This window comes from Tamandua tetradactyla, chromosome 8 (genome assembly GCF_023851605.1).
Source record: "Tamandua tetradactyla isolate mTamTet1 chromosome 8, mTamTet1.pri, whole genome shotgun sequence".
NCBI classification, from domain to species: Eukaryota; Metazoa; Chordata; class Mammalia; order Pilosa; family Myrmecophagidae; genus Tamandua; species Tamandua tetradactyla.
The window spans coordinates 85,742,383-85,763,501 of NC_135334.1; the positions used below are offsets into that span (position 1 = coordinate 85,742,383).

The 21,119-nt window shown below is 35.4% G+C and overlaps 1 long non-coding RNA gene across 1 annotated transcript in view; it reads left to right on the forward strand.

Moving 5' to 3' along the window:
* Positions 1-21,119, forward strand: part of LOC143644689 (uncharacterized) — a 96,331-nt gene that overhangs the window by 63,619 nt on the left and 11,593 nt on the right. The window contains exon 6 of the long non-coding RNA XR_013156819.1: positions 16,552-16,589. This is a non-coding gene — a long non-coding RNA (uncharacterized LOC143644689). The remainder of the gene's footprint in view (positions 1-16,551; positions 16,590-21,119) is intronic.

Here is a 21,119-nt window from a genome sequence, read left to right on the forward strand (position 1 = left end):
CATACAATTCTGTAGATTTATTTTAATTTGGACAATTTCACAGACTTAGAACTGTAAACTAGCAATGTATTAAATTCCCTTTAGAAAGCTGTTCCATTTCTGGAATATTGCATTCTGGCATCTAGCTAACTAGAACGTGTGTCATATCTAATATTTTTTCTCTTTACCTTTACTGATAGTATTCATTTCTACCCTCTTCTCCAGACCTCTCTCTCTTGCCTTTTCATATCTTCCTGTAGTGCTCCCTTTAGTATTTCTTGCAGTGCCCATCTGCCTGTAGTGCTCCCTTTAATATTTCTTGCACAGCCCATCTTTTGGTCACACATTCTCTCAGTAATTGTTTGTCTGAAAATATTTTAATCTCCCCCTTATTTTTGGAGGACAGTTTTGCTGGATATAGAATTCTTGGTTGGCAGTTTTTCTCTTTTAAAATCTTAAATATATCATACTACTGCCTGCTTACTCTTGTGGTTTCTGCTGAGAAACCCACACATGGTCTTATTGAGCTTCCCTTGTTTGTGATGGCTTGCTCTTTTCTTGCTGCTTTCAAAATTGTCTCTTTCTCTTTGACATCTGACAATCTGATTAGTAAATGCCTGAGAATATGTCTATTTGGATCTATTCCTTTTGAGGTACACCACACTTCTTGGATCTGTAATTTTATGTCTTTCATAAGAGATGGGAAATTTTCAGTGATTATTTCCTCCATTGGTCTTTCTGCCCCTTTTCCCTTCTTTTCTCCTTGTGGGACACCCACAACATGTATATTCATACACTTCATGTTGTCATTCAATTTCCTGAGACCCTGCATATATTTTTCCATTACTTTCCCTATGTTTTCTTTTGTGTGTCAGAATTTCAGATATCCAGTCATCTAGTTCACTAATCCTTTCTTCCGCCTCTTCAAATCTATTGTAGGTTTCATTGTTTTTTTTTTCTCATCTCTTCTATTGTACCTTTCACTCCCATAAGTGCTGTGATTTGTATTTTCAAACTTTTGATTTCTTCTTTTTGTTTGCCCAATGTCTTCTTTATATCCTCCCTCAACTCATTAATTTGAGTTTTGATGAGATTTTTCATGTTAAGAAGGAATGTCAACACTAAAGGATAGGGGATGTAATCAATAAATTTGGAGAGGCTGGTCCCTCTGGCTTTCAGGATTTATCTGACCTAGGAAACCTCCAGGAATTATAGACTCCAAGAAAGCAAACTTAGTTCATGAAACCTTTATACAGTCTCAGTTCAAGCCCTAGGTGTTTGTAAAAGTCAACAGGAGTGATGTTGGTTGGGGTTTAGCAAACTATGGCAATTGGCATTATCTAAATGAAGCTTGCATAAGAGTGACCTCAAGAATAGTCTCTTGACTCTATTTAATTTCTCTTGGCCACTGATGCCTTATTTTATTACACTTCTTTTTCATCTTTGGGTCAAGAAGATGTCTGCCCCATAGTGCCAGTGCCAGGCTCATCCCTGAAAGTCACACCCCACGTTGTCAGGGAGATTTTTACATCTGAATATCATGTCCCACCTAGGGGAGAGGGTAATGATTTTCCTTGCAGAGTTGGGCTTAGAGAGAGAGCGAGATCACATCTGAGTAACATAAAAGGTTTCCTGAAAGCAACTCTTAGGTCTCATTATAGGTAGTCTTAACTTCTCCACTATAGAAATAAGTTTAATAAGGGCAAGACTCAAAATCAAGGGTAGGCCTATTTTCTTGGGAATCCCCAAAAGCTAAGAGTGTGCCCAGGGTTTCCAAGATGGGAAGATTTAATGGTGATATATATATATTTTCCCTCCCTCTTTGGGTCCTCAAGGGATTCTACTAATACTTTTTAATTATAAGCCCACCATAATCTGAGAAGTATCCTAGTATTAGATTAAGCCATACAGAATTACAAGGCCCCATTCCCGATCTGGACTCCCAGGAGTTCAAGTTGAACCACTCAATTTTAAAAGAAAATGGGTAAAGTAAGTAATAACACAATTCATTAAACATATATACTGTGCACTGAGACAATATAACAGTAACAATATTATAGCTCAAAGTTCTCTCTGCATTAGGTTGTGATAACTACCTACTCCAGTTTTCCTTCTGCCCCTCTTTCACTAATAGATTCCCAATGTTTAGGTGGGCACATTGCTAAAAACAGCATGTATCTACCCCCCAGCCTTCCTCATAGCAAGATATGGTCATATTTCATTCACCTGTTAAGCGTCTCTCTTTGCCTCTTTTTTTTTTTTTTTTTCAAAAACACACATTATCTTACTTTCCAGGAGCAAATGGAATTGCTAAAGGAAATGAGAGGTGTTTACATTTGAGGGCTCTATTATTTTTGCCACTGACTGCTGCATAACTTTGTGAGCCACTTTAGAGATGGGTGGGGATTTCAAAGATTGCTGAGGATAATAGCAGATCAGGGACCACATCTTCTCAAACCCTAATTTCTAGTTTCAGAAAATAAAAATGAGAATTTGGGGGCAATTATGTAAGACACTAAGGTAGTGTATTATCAGTTAGGTATGCTTACCATTTTTCCTGTTCTCTCTGGACTCCATCAATGATGTGCTTTTTAAAATTTCAAATTAAGTCATAAGGATTGAGATAGGGAAAGCAATTAATTTTATCTCTTTAGCAAAGAAATTGGAATCTTTTGGAAAGCTAAGCCATTTCACTGATAATTCAGGTATGATTTAATATGATTTTTGTGTTTTTTGAATTATTGAAACAATTATTAATTTACCAAAATGGCTTACCTTACACTGATTTAGGAATAATTTGTTTTCTAGACTGAAAAATAATAAGGCCTTTCTAAAAGGAAAGGCTGTCTGAAGTAGAGTGTATCTTGTAGCAGATTCCCATGTATCTAAAATTACTTTGTAAAAAAGTTCAATACCAACTTTTTCTTGGTCATAAATGCACCAAACCATGGTTAATGCACTTAGTTTTTGGCTAATTAAAATAGATGACCAAATGCTGACCAATAGTCATCTAGGACAGTCTGAATTCTGATCAATCCTGAGACTTTGCCTGTGCTTTAAAACTCTTCAAATCACCACTTTCATATTTCTACAGCTGGGCCAGGAGAAAGTGCCTTGCAGTTTATACAAACTCATAGCATGTTTGTCTAAGAATATGAAAGCATAAACCAAAATCAGATAATTTATTTTCTTTTCACTATTGTTTATTCATTTGATACCTCCACTTTTCTTAAATTTGCATGTGGCCAGACCAAGCAGCAACATGTCTGAGTGGAGAGTATGGAATTGCTGAAAGCCTTTCATTTGCTCCCCTAAAGTTGCTTTCAAACTGCCACTTTTCTAGCATTGCTGATGGATCTTAGGGAGTCCATGTTCCCTCAGGACTTCAGTGACATAAAAGGCAAGAAATGATTTGCCAAGTAGCAGATTAAGTTAGAGAGCTGTGATGTGTCATCCTTCCTCCCACTTTTGTTACAGTTGGGACACTATCAGTGATCACTCTTCCACCACTCCATCTCCTTCTTATGGAAGGTAGAACCCAAACTTGGCAAACTTGGGGGTGAATACAGCACAGATTCTCCAAATTTTTTTCACAAGACCCCGAAGAGGTCTTATGAAAGGATACCGAAGAGCATTTGGTGTGAAGATTATCTATTGATAATTTCTGTTAGAAATTAAAGTTAGAGACGTTAAACAAATAATTATTTTCAAATAATAATAAATACACTGCATATTAATGGAAATAGCATATTTTTAATGGAAATTACTATTTTTTCAAAACAAACAAAAAATGAGTGAGAAGAGTAGCATTGTTTTATATTTTTTACAAATCTCTTTAATGATTAACTTAATAGAAGATAGTTGAATTCTCAGATCTGCTTCTGCAATCATTCTGTTGCCATATATTGTTTTGGTTGAAGTATTTGAAGAAAATTCGACATCACACATATGTAATTGGAAAAGGGAGGAATATTTTAATAACCTTTTCAGAAAAAGGTTATTGACAAGTGAAAATTTCTTAAGGAATGGTTTCAATGTAGAATCTGAAACCATATCAATGAAGTTTTTGTATTCTACTACATTAAAATTAGTGTTTTTTTTATATTTTGAAATGTTTGGTTATATGTGATTTGTAATATCACGCTTTTGTCATTTAGAAAATACTGGTTCCTTGAATTATGCAGCTCTTCCAAATACTGAAACATTTCATTATTCAAAATTTAAAAATCACTTCCGTTATATTACCACTGATCTCATTTAAAAAGTCTAAGTATTGGGAAGATGTCAAGCTGATGGTGGCAGATACAATTTTTTCAAAATTCTAATTTCTACTTGTAAGCTAGAATTTTATCATTGGCAACTGTTTTCCTTGTACTAATGGCCTTACTTCATTCATTTGTGAGAAAATGTCTAATAGATACCTAAGTCTGAATCAACATACTTTATCTACTGTTCTTTTAAGAAAAAACAGTGTTTCATGTAAAAAGCAGTTACTTTAGCAGGTAACTCAAACAGTTGGATAAGTGCTTTTTCTCAAGAGAACCCTCATATTTTGGTATTTAGTAGAAGTGCTTTATATACACTTCGCATTTTGTCACACGGAATGCTACAGACTCCAAAATTGAGTTTTAATAATATTAACGATTTTTATTGCTTCATCAAGGACATTCTTATTTAAAACTGCTTTTGTTTTTCCCAATTTTTTCTCTTTTTCTGTCCAATGGTGAAGACTACAATAACTACATTACCAGTTTGGTGCCTAAGGCACCAGCAGTTCCATCCATAATTACTTTTGCATTCTAAGTGCAAATGTCAACACAGTGAAAGAGATAAATAAATTAGTATTGTTTTGAAAAAAAAATATATATATATACATATTTTTGGCATTGGCAGGCACTGGGAACCGAATCTGGGTCTCTGGCATGGCTGGCAAGAAATCTGCCTGCTGAGCTCCTGTGGCCCGCCTCATTTTGAAAATATTTTTGACCTCATAGATCCACAGATAACACATTGAGAGCTATAGATCCAACATATGAGACAGTGACACAATTATAAAATTTAAATCCTTTAATATAAGTCTCTTGAGTTTCTCCAAGTCTATCCTGCTTTATGTCACTGTTGTGCTGAGTTTGTTTTTTCCTAGGGCTAATTTGACAAAACCTGTCCATTTACTTCTCAGTTCCCCTCCTCTTTTGCCTTTGTTGTATTTCAACCTGGCACTAATTGCCTTTTCATCAATTTGATCAATAAGTCAAATATTTATATTTAGGCATAAAATTTAAAACTACCCCAAATTATATTGATCCTATTTGCTTCATATCTTCCAGAAATTCATCAACTTTCTTTTTTGTGGTTGTAGCATTCTTACTGATTTTCCTAAAAATGCTATTTGCTTTTTCATTCTTATACCTTTTCTGTTTCAATGGAATTTTTGGAAGGAGATGTGGAAAGATTTTGATTCAATTTGCCATTTTCTTAGATCCATAGGTATTCCTTGCATTTGGAAGTAGGACTTATGATTTTCCACCAATTAAGATGGATCTTTTCTCCAACTAGGTTGACTTGAAAAGTGAGTTTTGGAGTACTTTATGACTTGGAAATGCACTCTTTACCTCGTTGTCAACTTTGGCTATGCTGCCTCTCTTCTGAGTTCATTCCAAGGGCAAGGAGGTTATCTGAGCCAGAGAATGTCATAGAGTATCAGCTATTCCAATTGGCTGAATCCCAGGGCACTGCTCTGTTCTTATTCCAAACAATTTCCCATTAATTTTGGCAAGAAAGATTAGGTTTGGCTCTCAGTGTCCTGTTTTAAAATGTCTGTTCTTTTCACCAAGTTCTAAATCTAATAAATGGAAATTTGTTGTTGTGCGAAAGAGTTGTAGTATGAGAGAGGGCTATGTGTTATCATCTGACCAAGTAACACAGAATTTAGGATAATGTCATCATTTATAATCAGTTTTTATGGGTGTGAAAATATTAGCACCATATCAGATTTTCAAGGTCAGCAAATTTAGATTCTATATTGTATTTGATATTTTTTACTTTAGCAGATTTGAAGTTCATTGAGATTCCTTCCGAGGGTGGAAATTTTCTACAATAAGTCTAAAATGTACATGTCAGAAGGGATTCTTCTTTTAGGAAGGTTTTTAGAAAAGGTATTTAGTTCAATTTCTGCTTATCATGTCAGATCTACTTTTGGTGCTTTGATAGATCATACAGACATTTTAAAAGTTTCTGTTCAGTACTTGAAAAGAATTGCTATTGAAGCAAAAGTTCTTTCTGAGTTGATAATGCTGCTCAGCTACTTAGTGAGTGAATACTTGCTGACTGAATCTGGGTGAAAAACCTTTGAAGAAAGTCTTAATCACTAATTTCTAATGCAACCAACATGGTTAACAAGAAGTTATTGTTTAGCATTCATGAAAAATAGCACCTATTTTTCAGAGCTCTCTTCCAAGTAGGCTGTGGAAGAGTATTGTTTAGGAAATATTCATTCCTTCACCTCCATGCCTTATGAGAGGGCAAGTATTCTTCCTTTGCCCATGATGTTGGTCTTGGCTATGTGATTTGCTTTTGGCCAATGGGATATGGGCAGAAGAGATAATACGCAAGTTCTGAGCCTACGTCTTAAAAAGGACTGTGTGCATCACCTCAGTGCTATGGGAGCTTTTTTCTTCAGCCATGAGAAGAAAATCCCCAGGGAGCTATAATTGCTATGTATTTGTGATGAATTAGCCCTTAAATTGATATAAAATGTCTTTGTCTCTTGTAACTGTTTTTGACTTCAAGTCTACCTTGTCTGATATTAGTACAGCCATTCCAGTTCTCTTTTGGTTATTATTTGCAAGAAACGTTATTTTCCAACCTTTTACTTTCAACCTATTTGTGCATTTAGATCTGAAATGAATCTTTTGTAGATTATGGTTTTTTTTTTTAAATCTATTGTCAGTCTCTGCCTTTTAATTGGAGAGTTTAATTCATGTACGTTCAATTTAAAATTAATAAGGAAGGACTTCTGTCATTTTACTATTTCCGTTCTATATGTCACATCTTTTTATTCCTCATTCCTTCTATCACTGATTTCTTTTGTGTTTGAGTTTTTTCTCTAGTGTGTCATTTTGATTCTCCTTATTTCTTTTACTGTATGTTTTAAATGATTTCTTATTGTTACCTTGGGGATTACAATGAACATTTTAATTATAACAATATAGTCTGAATTAATACCAACTTAGTTTCAACACTTTGGAAGTTTCAAAACTTTGCTCCTAAAACAATTATATTTTTATACATGTGTGTCTGTTTTAGTTTCCTTGACTGCTAAAGCAAATACTATACGATAGGTTGACTTAAACAATGGGAATTTGTTTGCTCATGGTTTTGAGGTTAGGAAAAATGTTCAAATCAAGGTGTTAGTAAGACTGTGTTTTCTTTCTGAAGACTGTGGCATTCTGGGACTGGCAATTGGTGATCCATACCACATGGCGAGGGAGATGGTGGTGTCTCCTGGACTCTCTCTTTTTTATTTATGTTCAGCTTCTCACTGCTCCCTCTGACTTTCTCTCTCTCTCTCTGTCTGAATTTCGTTTTCTTATGAAAGACTCCAGTAGGAGTAAGACCTATCCTGATTGAGGTGGACAATACCTTAACTGAAGTAACCTCACTAAAAATTCCTACTTACAATGGGTTCACACCCACAGGAATGGATTAGGTTTAGGAACCTATTATTTTTCAGAAGTACATATAACTTCAAATCACAGTGTTTATTAACATAGATTTATAAATATTGTTTTATGTACCAGTCTTTTAAATCATACAGGAAAAAAGAGGAGTGACAAGCCAAAATACAATAAAACTGTCTTTTATATTTACCGAGGTTGTTACCTTTATAGATGTTCTTTCTGTTTTCATATGACTTCAAGTTACTGCTAGTGGCCTTTCATTTCAGCCTAAAGGTCTCCCTTGTTAGTATTTCTTGTAGGATAGGTATACTAGTGATGAATTCCCTCAGTTTTTGTTTTTCTTGGAATGTCTCAATTTCTCCTTCATTTTTGAAAGAGAGTTTGCTAGATATCGAATTCTTGGTTGACAATTTTTTCTTTCATCATCCCATTCTCTTCTGGTCTCCATGGTTTCTGAGGATCTCTTGTTAATCTTATTGAATCTCTTGTACATGATGAATTGCTTTTGTTTGACTGCTTTCAAGATTCTTTTTGTCTTTGTCTTTCGAGCATTTGACAATAAAATGTCTGGGTGTAGATCTTGGAGTTTATCCTTCTTGCAATTCATTAAGCTTCTAGGAAGTACTGATTCATGTTTTTTCATCAAATTTTGTAAGTTTTGAGCTGTTATTTATTTAAAATTTTTTTTCTGCCTGTTTCTCTTTCTCCTCTCTGCTTGTAACTCCCTTTATGTATATGTTAGCATCTTTAATGGTGCCCCACAACTCTTTTAAGTTCTTTTCATTTTTCTCCATTCTTACGTCTTTTTCTTCAGATTGTCAATCTCAGTTGACCTATCTTCAAGTTCACTGATTATTTCTTCTGCCTGCTTAAATATACTGTTAAACCACTTTTGTGATTTTTTAAAAATTAAAGCAGCCATTTATTATATGCAAATTTCTGTTGGTTAGAAATGCACTCAGGGTGCAGTGGGCATGGCTGTCTGCTCCACAATGTTAGGGCCTTGAGCTGGATGCCTTGAAGGTAGGGTCTAAAATCATCAGAAGGCTCACTCACTCACAGGACTGGTTGTTGATATCGACTATTGGCTGGGACCTTAGCCTGAGCTCTCAGACAGAATATCTACACATGGCCTGTCTATGTGGCCCTGGTTTTCTTACACCATGAAGACTGGGTTCTAAGGGAAAGTGACCTGAGAAAGGCAGATGAAAGCCATGTTGCTTGTTTGAACTAGCTTTGGAATTCATGCAGCATCAGTTCTGCCGCATTCATTGAAGAAATATCAAAGCCTTACACAGGTTCAAGGGTAGAGTAATAAACTCCATTTCTTGATGGCAGGGTGGCAAAGTTCTGGAAGAGCATGTCAGCCTGGAAATATTGCTGTAGCCACAATATACTGTGTCATTCCTGGGCATAACATATAAATAAACAAGGAAATTCTGTCCTTGAAGTTAAGGGTTAAGGCAAGGCCTCAGCAACTTTTTACAATTTTTTTTACATACTTTTTACATACTCATGACTTTTTTTCTACTCTCTGTACTCTCTGTAGTCTGGGGAATTTTCTTTGGTTAGAGAAGAATTTTTCATCAGACTGATAGAAATATGTAAATTTGCCCTCTCATTAGCTGAAACTTCTTGGTTTATTTCTGAAACTAATTTTATTTCCAAAATTTCAAGTAAGGGCATTATAGAAAAATCATAAACTCCTTTAAAGATATTCACTTGGGTCACAGTCATTATCCTCTCCTTAAGGATAAGAATTTGCCAGGTCAAAAAGTAGTGGTTTTTGCATGTAACTTGTGCTGTGGAGAAACAGTGCCAGGGAGAGTGCCAATAGGATCTTTTGTTATTAGACTTTTTGTTGTGAACTCTCTGAGTTTGTTTCCCTATGCCTTAGTGGCATTTTAATATTTAAAATATATATTTTAAATTGGGGTGTGTTTCTTTCATTGTTTTTCATTATGGTTTGTATTAATATTTCTGATAAATCTTTTCTTTATTATATTGTATAAGTATGGAAAATCCAGTAGGTATAGAGAAGAAATTAAGGATTCCCTATAGTATTGCCCCTAGAAATAATAATTATTGTTTTAGTTCTTTTATATTTGAATTTTCCCTCATCATTAAATTTCTTTTAATAAAATGATTTTATTACTAAATACTAATCAAAAGTAACAGTTTATTTCAACAGTTCCCTTTATTGGTGGACATTTATTTCCTATTTTCCATATTTTTATTGTACTTATTTCTGAATTGTTAAAATCCTTTTTTTATTTAACATATATATGATAAACATTTTTCCATGTTTATTACAAGGCTTAACAATATTATTTCAATTAAAAATGTAAATTATTTCCTTTTCATAGATTCCAAATAGTGGAATTTGGGGTCATAGAGTATAAACAATTTAAAGTTCTTGCTACATGGTCTGATGTTGACTTATAAAGTTTTCACTATCACTATCAATGTATACATAAATTTAAAAGGAAAATAAGCAGAGAAAATATAAAACCATATTTTAAATTGATTTAATTTAGCTTTGATTTCATACTTGTTTTAGCTTTAAGATGATGTGAAATCTCTTAGCCACTGATACCTTATTTTGTTACATTTCTTTTCCCCTTTCTGGTCAGGTAAGCATTGTTGATCTCATGGTGCCAGGGCCAGGCTCATCCCTGGAAGTCATATCCCACTTTGCCAGGGAGACTTTCACCCCTGGATGTCATATCCCACATAGTGGGAGGGTAATGATTTTTACTTGCAGAGTTGGAGTTAGAAAGAGAGGCCACATTTGAGCAAAAAAGAGGTTCTCTGGAAGTAACTCTTATAAATAATTATAGATAGGCTTAGCTTTTTCATTACAGAAATAAGTTTTATAAGAGCATGCCTTAAGATCAAGGACTTGGCCTATTAACTGGGGAGCCCCTAGTGTTTGACAGAGTATAAGGGATTTTGCAGGTGGGAAAGTTTAAATTTCTTGGTTCCATATTCTGATGCTTCATTTTTTCTCTCTTTATGTGTGTTCTTATTTAATAAAGTGCCTCTACCAACACTGTAGTTATCTCATTCAAGTATGACCTTGTGGTTTCACCAGTGACAATAATTTTTTTCCATATGTTTTCTTTCTTTGAGTCCCATTTATTTTATGCTTAACTGTGGTGTTACTCATTGCCCAGTGTCTCAACTTCCTTTAATTTGTTTATCCTGTATGTCTCCATCTTCTAATGATAATGTTATTACTTTTAGGATCAGTATATATGTATGGTCAATACTTTTAGGATCAATATGTATATATGATTCTTATGTATTTGCTGTCTTCTCACCATCACTGCTATGGTCAATTATGAACCAACCTTCATGTGCATTTCACATGCTTTCCTGTTTAGTTGTGTCTATATATCCTAGAAATTGTATGTTATTACGACTATATTTCTTTTTTTGTATGTACATCTGCTTTCAGTATATTTGACTTATCCAATAGTTTTAATAGTTATATTATATATTTATATATTATAGTTATAGGTCCCATTAACACTGTTTATTCTAATATAGTTGACCACTTAGGATATAAATTTTAAAGCATTCTGTAGTTATGTATAGAATGCTAAATTACATATATGGATTTTATTGTTATTCATGGGTATGATTATAATATTATATAATTCATGATCTTTAAGGACTTTGAAAAAGTAATAGACATGATTTTTATAGTTTTTGTTGTTTACAGATAAATGGAGCAGACAGTACAAAGAGTTCCTTCCAGTCCCTAATCAGTTTCCCTTATTATTAATATCTTGCATTGGTGTAGTACATTTATTAGAATTGATAAACCAATATTGATAACATTTTTAGCAGCTAAAGTACACAGTTTATATCAGGGCTCCCATTTTGTATTGTTTAATACTATAGACTTTGAAGAATGCATAATATCATATATCAGCACCATGTATCATACAGAATAGTTTCACTGCCCTAAAAATCCCATGCTGCCCATTCAGTCATCCTTCCTCTCCTCCTTTGCAATGAACACCTGGCCATACTCATCTTTTTCTGTCTCTATTGTTTTGTCTTTCTAAAATGTCATATAGTTGGAATCAACCTTGTATGTAACTTTGCCAGACTGATTTCTTTCACTTATCAATGTTCATTTAAGTTTACTCCATGACTTTTCATGGCCTGATAGCTCATTTTTAAAAAACTTTTAAAATTATATAATATAACATATATACAAAGCGAAGAAAGAAAAAAGCAATAGTTTTCAAAGCACACTTCAACAAGTAGTTACAGGACAGAGCCCAGAGTTTGTCACGGGATACCATACCATCATCTCAGATTTTTCCTTCTGGTTGCTCCAGAATATAGGGGTCTAGAAGGAATAAATATTTTTTATCATCACAATCAACTTTTTTTTCCTTTTTGGGAAAAATAATATATATACAAAAAAAGCAATAAATTTCAAAGTACAGCACAATAATTAGTCGGAGAACAGATGTCAGAGTTTGGTATGGGTTAGTTACAGTTCCACAATTTTAGGTTTTTACTTCTAGCTTCTCTACGATACTGGGGAATAAAAGAAATAGCAATTTAATGATTCAGCAATCACACTCATTTTTTTTAAAACTTTTTTTATTAATTAAAAAAATTAACAAACAAAACAAGATATCATTCCATTCTACATATACAATCAGTAATTCTTAATATCATCACATAGTTGCATATTCATCATTTCTTAGAACATTTGCATCGATTTAGAGAAAGAAATAAAAAAACAACAGAAAAAGAAATAAAACGATAATAGAGAAAAAAAAGATTATACATACCATACCCCCTACCCCTCGCTTTCATTTACCACTAGCATTTCAAACTAAATTTATTTTAACATTTGTTCCCCCTATTTTTATTTTTATTCCATATGTTCTTCTCTTCTGTTGATATAGTAGCTAAAAGGGCCATCAGACACAAGGTTTTCACATTCACAGAGTCTCATTGTGAAAGCTATATCATTGTTCAATCATCATCAAGAAACATGGGTACTGGAACACAGCTCCACATTTTCAGGCAGTTCCCTCCAGTCTCTCTACTACATCTTGAACAACAAGGTGATATCTACTTAATGCATAAGAATAACCTCCAGGATAACCTCTTGACTCTGTTTGGAATCTCTCAGCCATTGACACTTAGTCTCATTTCACTCTTCCCCCTTTGGTTGAGAAGGTTCTCTTAATCCCTTGATATTAATTCTCAGCTCATTCTAGGGTTTTTCTCAGTCCCTTGATGCTGAGTCTCAGCTCATTCCAGGATCTCTGTCCCATGTTGCCCGGAAGGTCCACACCCCTGGGAGTCAAGTCCCACGCAGAGAGGGGGAGGGTGGTGAGACTGCTCATCATGTTGGCTGGAGAGAGAGGCCACATCTGAGCAACAAAAGAGGCTCTCTTGGGGGTGACTCTTAGGCCTAAATTTTAAGTAGACTTGACCTATCCTTTGTGGGGTTAAGTTTCACATGAACAAACCCCAAGACTGGGGGCCCAGCCTATAACTTTGGTTGTCCACACTGCTTGTGAGAATATCAAAAATTCAACTTGGGGAAGTTAAATTTCTCCCCGTTCTCACTATTCCCCGAAGGGGGCTTGCAAATACTTTTCCAGTCACTGATAAAATCACTCTGGGATTCATCGGGGCATCACTCGGGACAAACCAACAAAATCTTATGTCCTACCTGAGATTCCAAGTACTTATGACATTCAATCAAACTATCTACATGAGTTATATTAGGAAATGCTCTAGTCAAAATATAAATTTTGTAACAAATAAACATTTTTTGCTTTAGTCTCACACATAAGGTGACATTTTAAAGTATTAGTTATCATCTATTTTCCGCACCCTGCAATAATGACATTCCTTTGTTCTTCCTCGTGCAAAAACATTTTTTAAATTTGTGCATTTAGTCACTATGATTATACGCTCTAGGCATTCCTAGATTATACCATCTCGATCTTTAACATCTATCTTTCTTTCTGATTTCATTTATGTCCCCAGCCCTCCTCCCTCTATCATTCTCACATGCAGCTTCATTCAGTGTTTTAACATAATTGTATTACAGTTAGGTAGTATTTTGCTGTCCATTTCTGAGTTTTTGTATCCAGTCCTGTTGCACAGTCTGTATCCCTTCAGCTCCAATTACCCAATATCTTACCCTATTTCTATCTCCTGATAGTCTCTGCTATGAACAAAATATTCCAAGTTTATTCACTAATGTCAATTCATATCAGTGAGACCATACAGTATTTGTCCTTTAGTTTTTGGCTAGTCTCACTCAGCATAATGTTCTCTTTCTCTTTGACCTCTGACATTCTGACTAGTAAGTGTCTTGGAGAACGTCTATTTGGATCTATTCTCTTTGGGGTGCGCTGCACTTCTTGGATCTGTAATTTTAGGTCTTTCCTAAGAGTTGGGAAATTTTCAGTGATAATTTCTTCCATTAGTTTTTCTCCTCCTTTTCCCTTCTCTTCTCCTTCCGGGACACCCACAATACGTATATTTGTGCGCTTCATATTATCATTCAATACCCTGAATCCCTGCTCATATTTTTCCATTCTTTTCCCTATAGTTTCTGTTTCTTTTTGGATTTCAGATGTTCCATCCTCCAGTTCACTAATCCTAACCTCTGTATCTTGAAATCTACCATTGTAGGTTTCCATTGTTTTTTCATCTCTTCTACTGTATCTTTCATTCCCATAAATTCTGTGATTTGTTTTTTCAGACTTCCCATTTCTTTTTTTTTGTTCATGCCTTGCCTTCTTCATATTCTCCCTCAATTCATTGATTTGGTTTTTGATGAGGTTTTCCATTTCTGTTCATATATTCTGAATTAATTGCTTCAGCTCCTGTATCTCATTTGAACTATTGGTTTGTTCCTTTGACTGGGCCATATCTTCAATTTTCCTGGTGTGATTTGTTATTTTTTGCTGGTGTCTGGACATTTAATTACCTTAATTAGTTTATTCTGGAGATTGCTTTCTTATCTGGGCGCCGGCCACTGCGGCTTGGGGAAATCACGGTTCTGGAGACTCGCAGCCGGTCCAGCTGGTCCAGACTGGGGTAAGCTGTGTGTCCAGTCACTATCGTGGCTCCAGGAGCTGTTCTGTACTGTTTCTGGTTGTTTAGTAGTTGTTCTGGAGGACGAACTAAAATGCGCACATTGCTAAGCCGCCATCTTGGCCCCCCATATTCATTTTTTAAAACCCTATCTTTTCTGTATAACCCCACCATCACCTTTGATCTTTCTATTCCATTCTTTATAGGTATTTGGGCCATGGCCATTCTAACTTTTTCATGTTGGAAGTGTCTGTCAATAATATGGGGTAGGGAGGTGGAACTACCTGATGCTCTGCAGAGGCTGGGTCTTTTAGGTCTAGGGACCCATCTGGAGGTTGTAGGTTTCTGGAAAATTACCCTAGTGCATGGAACTTTTGTAGAATCCTATATTGATAGCTCATTTCTTTTTATTACTGAATAATATTCTATTGTATGGATGTACCAAAATTTATTTATCCATTCACCTATTGAAAAACATTTTGGTTGCTTCTAATTTTTGGCAATTATGAATAAAACTGCTATAAATATTCATGTGCAGGTTTTTGTGTGGAAATAAGTTTTCAGCTCATTTGGATAAATAACAAGAGCTGGATTGCCTTTAGTGAATTCTTCATTTAAGTTATTGTGTTATTGTACTTTTCACCTCCAGAAGACTCCCTTTTGTAATATCTATCTCTTTATTGATACCTCTATTTGGTGAGACATTATTCTCCTGGCTATCTTTAGTTCTTTGTCCATGGTTTCCTTTAGTTCTTTGAACATTTTTAAAACAGTTGCTTTAAAGTCTTTTTTTAGTTAGTCCAATGTCTTGGGTTTTCTTCGGGACAGTTTCTACTAATTTCTTTTTTTCCTGTGAGTGGGCCATACTTTCTTGTTTGTTTTCATGCCTCCTAATTTTTTTATTGAAAGCTGGACATTTTGAATATTATGATGTTGCAATTATGGAAATTAGACCCTCCTCCCCAGAGTTTGCTGTTGCTTTTTGCATTTTTGTTTGTCTGTTTAGTGACTTTTCTGAACTAGTTTTGTAAAGTCACTGTTCTTCATTGTGGGTTACTACTGAAGCCTATGCTTTAGTAGCTTAGTTTTTAGGTAGTAATTTGACAGATATTTCCTTTAATGTATGGAGCCCAAACAAAAAACAACAAAAACAAAAACACGAACACCTCCTCTCAGTCTTTTCAGATTGGCACTGTGTTGGGGTGTGCCTTCAGTACTTCTGAGACAGTTTACATCTCTACTTTAGCTTTCTTTTCCTGTTTGTACAAAGACTTAGGTCAGCTAGATGTTGGAGCTTAGGTTATCTCAGGTATTTTTTTCTGAGCATGTATCTAGCCCTGGGTGTATACCTGGCCTTCTGGATTCTCCAAAATATGTGGGAACTATTCAAAGTGCTTATTCCTCCAAGTATCTTCTTCCTTACAACTTCCTTCCTAGGTTTTTAATCTATCTATTGCTCATCCCAACTGTTATTTCTTGCCTAGCATGGTAGTGACTAATATATTTACCTTTAAATGTTTTTGACAAATGCCACTCAGGAAGCCACTTCAGCCTTGGCAAAATTCTGAAGCATGTGAAATATAGGCAAGCCCTTGAGATGATCCTTCAGGGAGCCACTAGACCAGTCAAAACATACAACCACAATTCTTTGAGAATAAAATCTTCTGGTACTAGCAAACTGCCCTAAGAATGCAGCCTGCAAGGCTGCTACAGAGCTGGAGAGTTGGGGTTGGTAAAATTCAGTAGTTTTTTTCTCCCCTCATAAATGTCCTCCTAATTGCTAATTTTTTTTTATTAGATTCCAGATTCCAGAAGAAGTTGATTCTGACATCTTTTGTAAGTATATTTGTTGCTTTTGAGAAGAGCTAGAGATTTGGAGTTCTCTATGCCACCATTTTTGTTGATGTCACTCTGTCAGGCACCTTTACATCAGCAACATAATAAATCACCTTAGAACGGATTTCCTGTATCATGACATGTACCACTTGATTTTCTCCTTTTAACTATGCAAAATGTAGGTGATTTGGCATCCATTGTTCTAAAGGAAGGAAACAGAATTTTAATAACCTGCCAATTCCAGTGACAGAGTTGAATACTGGGGAGGGGATAGATAGATTTGATAATGACCAAGGAGTACCTTGGGAAGGAAGTGGAATGAGACCTTGTCCCTTTCTTTTTTGATAATTAATATTATTAGATCCTTGTAGGGCCTGAGATGGTCTAAACCAAAGTCTGGTGTCAGGAAATGTCATCAAAGACTCCAAAGACATGGAAAGCAGAAATTGTATTTTGACCCAAACATTACAGCAGTGTTTGATATTTGTTGGAGAAAAGGCTGGTTTTTGTGGTTCTGGAGGAGCATATGACTGAGGTTGAAAGCCTTGCTGTACCCAGACAACTTGACAGAATGTCATGATTTAGTGATATTGCAGGACCCCAAAGTGTTCAATACATGTTGTAGATCATTTCAGTACTTCTAAAACCTTAGCATGTATAAGAATCATCTGAAGAATTTGTTAAAACACAGATTCTTGGCCTTCACCCTTAGAAATTCTGATCTAGATGGTATATCATGGGGTTTGAGAATTTTTGTTTCTTGCAAACTTCGAAGTGGTGCTGATATAGCCAGTCCCTGGGGCACACTTTGAGTAGCCCTGATCTATAGAAATGTCCATTCCCTTTCTGCCTTCTGGGAAGCAGTTCCAAATCTGTTTGAAGTCATTATTGATTCTCTGATTCTCCCACTTTCCATATTCAATCTATCAGCATATTCAGCTCACTCTCATTTCAGAATATATATGACCAGTTCTCATCACTCTACTGCTTCCATCCTTGTCTAGGCAATTATTATATTTTGCTTACATTATAGAAATAATTTAACTGGTTTGCCTCCTCTGCCCTAACTCCCTCCTACCAAGCTATTCTCAATACATAACTGCAGTTATATTATTAAAATGTAAGTTAGACCTAAAACTCAGAGTGGGAGTTCTGCAGTTCTGAAGGTCAGCACTGTCACACACAACAACTGTTAAAGAAACTGAAAAAGAGATCAGGCTTCAATTAGAGATAAGAATGAAGCCAATCAGGTTGGGATTAAGGTAATTCAGAATACAGGGGTAAAGAAGACATTGTTTGTATTTTAGAACTTTACCTACACTATGAGACCAAAGGAAGAAAGGTTTATTTTGTCCAAAATGTAAGTTCTCTGTAGCGCATAATCTAACAACCTGTCTGGGTAGATCACTTGAACAACCCAAACACAGGGCATCCGGAATGGGCATGAGGGCCTGTAATCCTGTATAACTTAATGTAATACCTGTATACATCTCAGAGCATGATAAGCAGATAATAAAAAAGTATTGGCAAAGTCCCTTGAGGAATGGGAGGGAAAATATGGAACATTACCACCAGGGAAACCCTTGATACTGTGTCAAACATTAGGGGGCCCAAGTCTCCAGGGGTGAAAGTCACCCTGGCAATGTGGGATATGACTTCCAGGGATGAGCCTGTCCCTGGCACTGTGAAATCGACAAGCCTTCCTGACCAAATGGTGAAAAAAAATTGTAATAAATAAGGTATTAGTGGCTGAGTGTTCAAATAGAGTTGAGAGACTACTTTGGAGGCTACTCTTATACAAGCTTCAGCTAGACATTGCTACCTATCATGGTTTGCCAAATCCCAACCAAAACCTTTCCTGCCAACTCTAAACAACACGTAGGGCTTTATCTGAGATTGCATGAAGGTTGCACTGTGATTACTTTCCAAAAACCTACAACCTCCAGATGGGTTTCTAGGCCAGATAAGTCCTGAAACACAGAGGGGCCAGCCTTTCTAGAACATCAACTAGTTCCATCCCCTTATCCCATATTATTGACAGCATCTTCCGAAAGGAGAAAGTTAGAATGTGCAGAGGGCAAATAATACTAAAGATTGGGAGAAAGATCAAAGGAGATGGTGGAGTTATACAGAGAAGGTAAGGTTTAACAAGTGAGTATGACTGCTGAATCATTATATTGATATTTCTTTTAGTGTACACTGTCTTAGAGCAGCTGGAAGTAAAAACCTAAAATTGTGGAATTGTAACCCTACCAAACTTTGAAATCTGTTCTACAACTAATTGTTATGATGTGTTTTGAAATTTACGGCTTTCTTTGTATATATGTTGTTTTTCACAATAAAAAAAATGTAAGTCAGGGTGGTACAATGGTGGCTCAGTGGCAGAATTCTTGCCTGCCATGTTAGAGACCTGGGTTTGATTCCCAGTGCCTGCCCATGCAAAAAAAGTATGTCAAATTAATGCCACCATGTACATTTCCCAAAAACAAGTGTAGTTCAAGAAATTTAACATTGATACAGAGCTTATAGTCTTTATTACAGTTCTTTCGTATGCCCCCCAAAATGTCCCTTTTCTCCTTTTCTCCTTTCTTGTCATATCGCATCCAGGATCATATAGTGCACTTAATTGTCACTGTTTCTTTAGTTGCTCTTTTTTTTTTTTAATTGGGGGAACATATAAATACAACATAAACTTCCCCATCTCAACCATTTCCAATCATAACATTGAATGTAATTAATCACATACATAATACTGTGGTACCTTCACCATTTTTTAGTACTAAAAATTATCCACCTCCCCAAACAGAAACCCTATACCCATTGTGAATTAACTCTTCATTTCCCCTACCCCCTGCCACTGGCAACCTATACTTTAATTTCTGTCTCTACGAGCTTGCATATTCTCAAATATTCTCTTTGTCATTACCATGGGACTTAATTTTAACATGTTAAATCTGTAAGATATAACAGTCTTATTTGCTTTGATATCAACTTAACTTTGATAATGTACACAAACTATATTCCTATACTCCACCATCCCACCACATGTATGTAGTCCTTATCAAAAATTATTTTTATACTTTATGAGCCCTAAACCACTGATTCTCATTGCATTTATGCATTTGCTTTTTAGATTCTGTAGAATTAAGCAGTGGAGTCACAAACCAAAAATACAAAATCAGTGGTATTTAGATTTTCCTATGTTGTTACCCTTACTAGAAATCCTAATTTCTTCATGTGGCTTATTTAAAAATATATTTTTATTGATAAAACAACATAAAAACATAGAAACATTTTTAATATAAAAAGATTCCATGCATGGTGTACAATCAATGGCTAACAATATCATCACATAGTTGTGTATTCATTGTCATATCGCATCCAGGATCATATAGTGCACTTAATTGTCACTGTTTCTTTAATAATTTTTTTCAACATTTGCAACACCCCAGAAAAAATTAGAAAAAATAAAAAAGAAAAAACTCATATATACCATACCTCTCATGCCTCCCTCTCATTAACTACTAGTATTTCCATCTACCCAATTTATTTTAACCTTTGTTCCCCCTATTATTTGTTTATTTTTTATCCATATTTTTTACTTATCTGTCCATGCCTTAGCTAAAAGAAGAATCAGACACAAGGTTTATACAATCACATAGTCACATTGTAAAAACTATATCATTATACAATCATCTTCAAGAAACAAGGCTACTGGAACACAACTCTACAGTTTCAGGTACTTACCTCCAACCACTCCAATACACCATAAACTGAAAAGGGATATCTGTATAATGCATAAGAATAACCTCCAGGATAACTTCTTGACTCTGTTTGAAATCTCTCATCCACTGACACTTTTCTGTCTTCCCCTTTTTGGTCAAGAAGTTTTTCTCAATCCCTTGATGCTGGGTCCCGTCTCATCCTGGGATTTCTGTCCCATGTTGCCAGAGAGGTTTACACCCCGGGAGTCATGTTCACTTGCTGTGTTGGCTTAGAGAGAGAGGCCACATCTGAGCAACAAAGGCAGTCCTCCAGAAAAACTCTTAGGCATACCTATAGGTAGGCTAAGCTCCTCTACCACCTACATAAGAGTAAGCCTCAAGATCAAGGTTATGGCCTTTGATTTAGGTGTCCCTATAGTTTGACACAGTATCAGGGGATTTCCTGATGGTAAAGTTTAATAATTCCATATTTTTTCTCCCATCTTTTAAGGGACTTTGCCAATACTTCTTGATTATCTGCATAATATACTCGAGGATGTATCCTGGCATTATATTAAGCTATACAGGATTAAAGGACCTCTTTCTTATTCTGGGCTCCCAGTGTTTCAATTGTTCAAATGAGCTTTACAGATAGGTTGAGTTAGATTATGTGCTACAGAAAATTTCAATTCTGTACCAAATAAATTTTTCTTCCTTGGGTCTCAAAGACTATGTTTAGTTCTAAAATACAGACATTGTCTTCCTTACCTCTGTGTTCTGAATTACTTTAACCCCAACCTGATAGACTTTGTTCCTATCTCTGTAT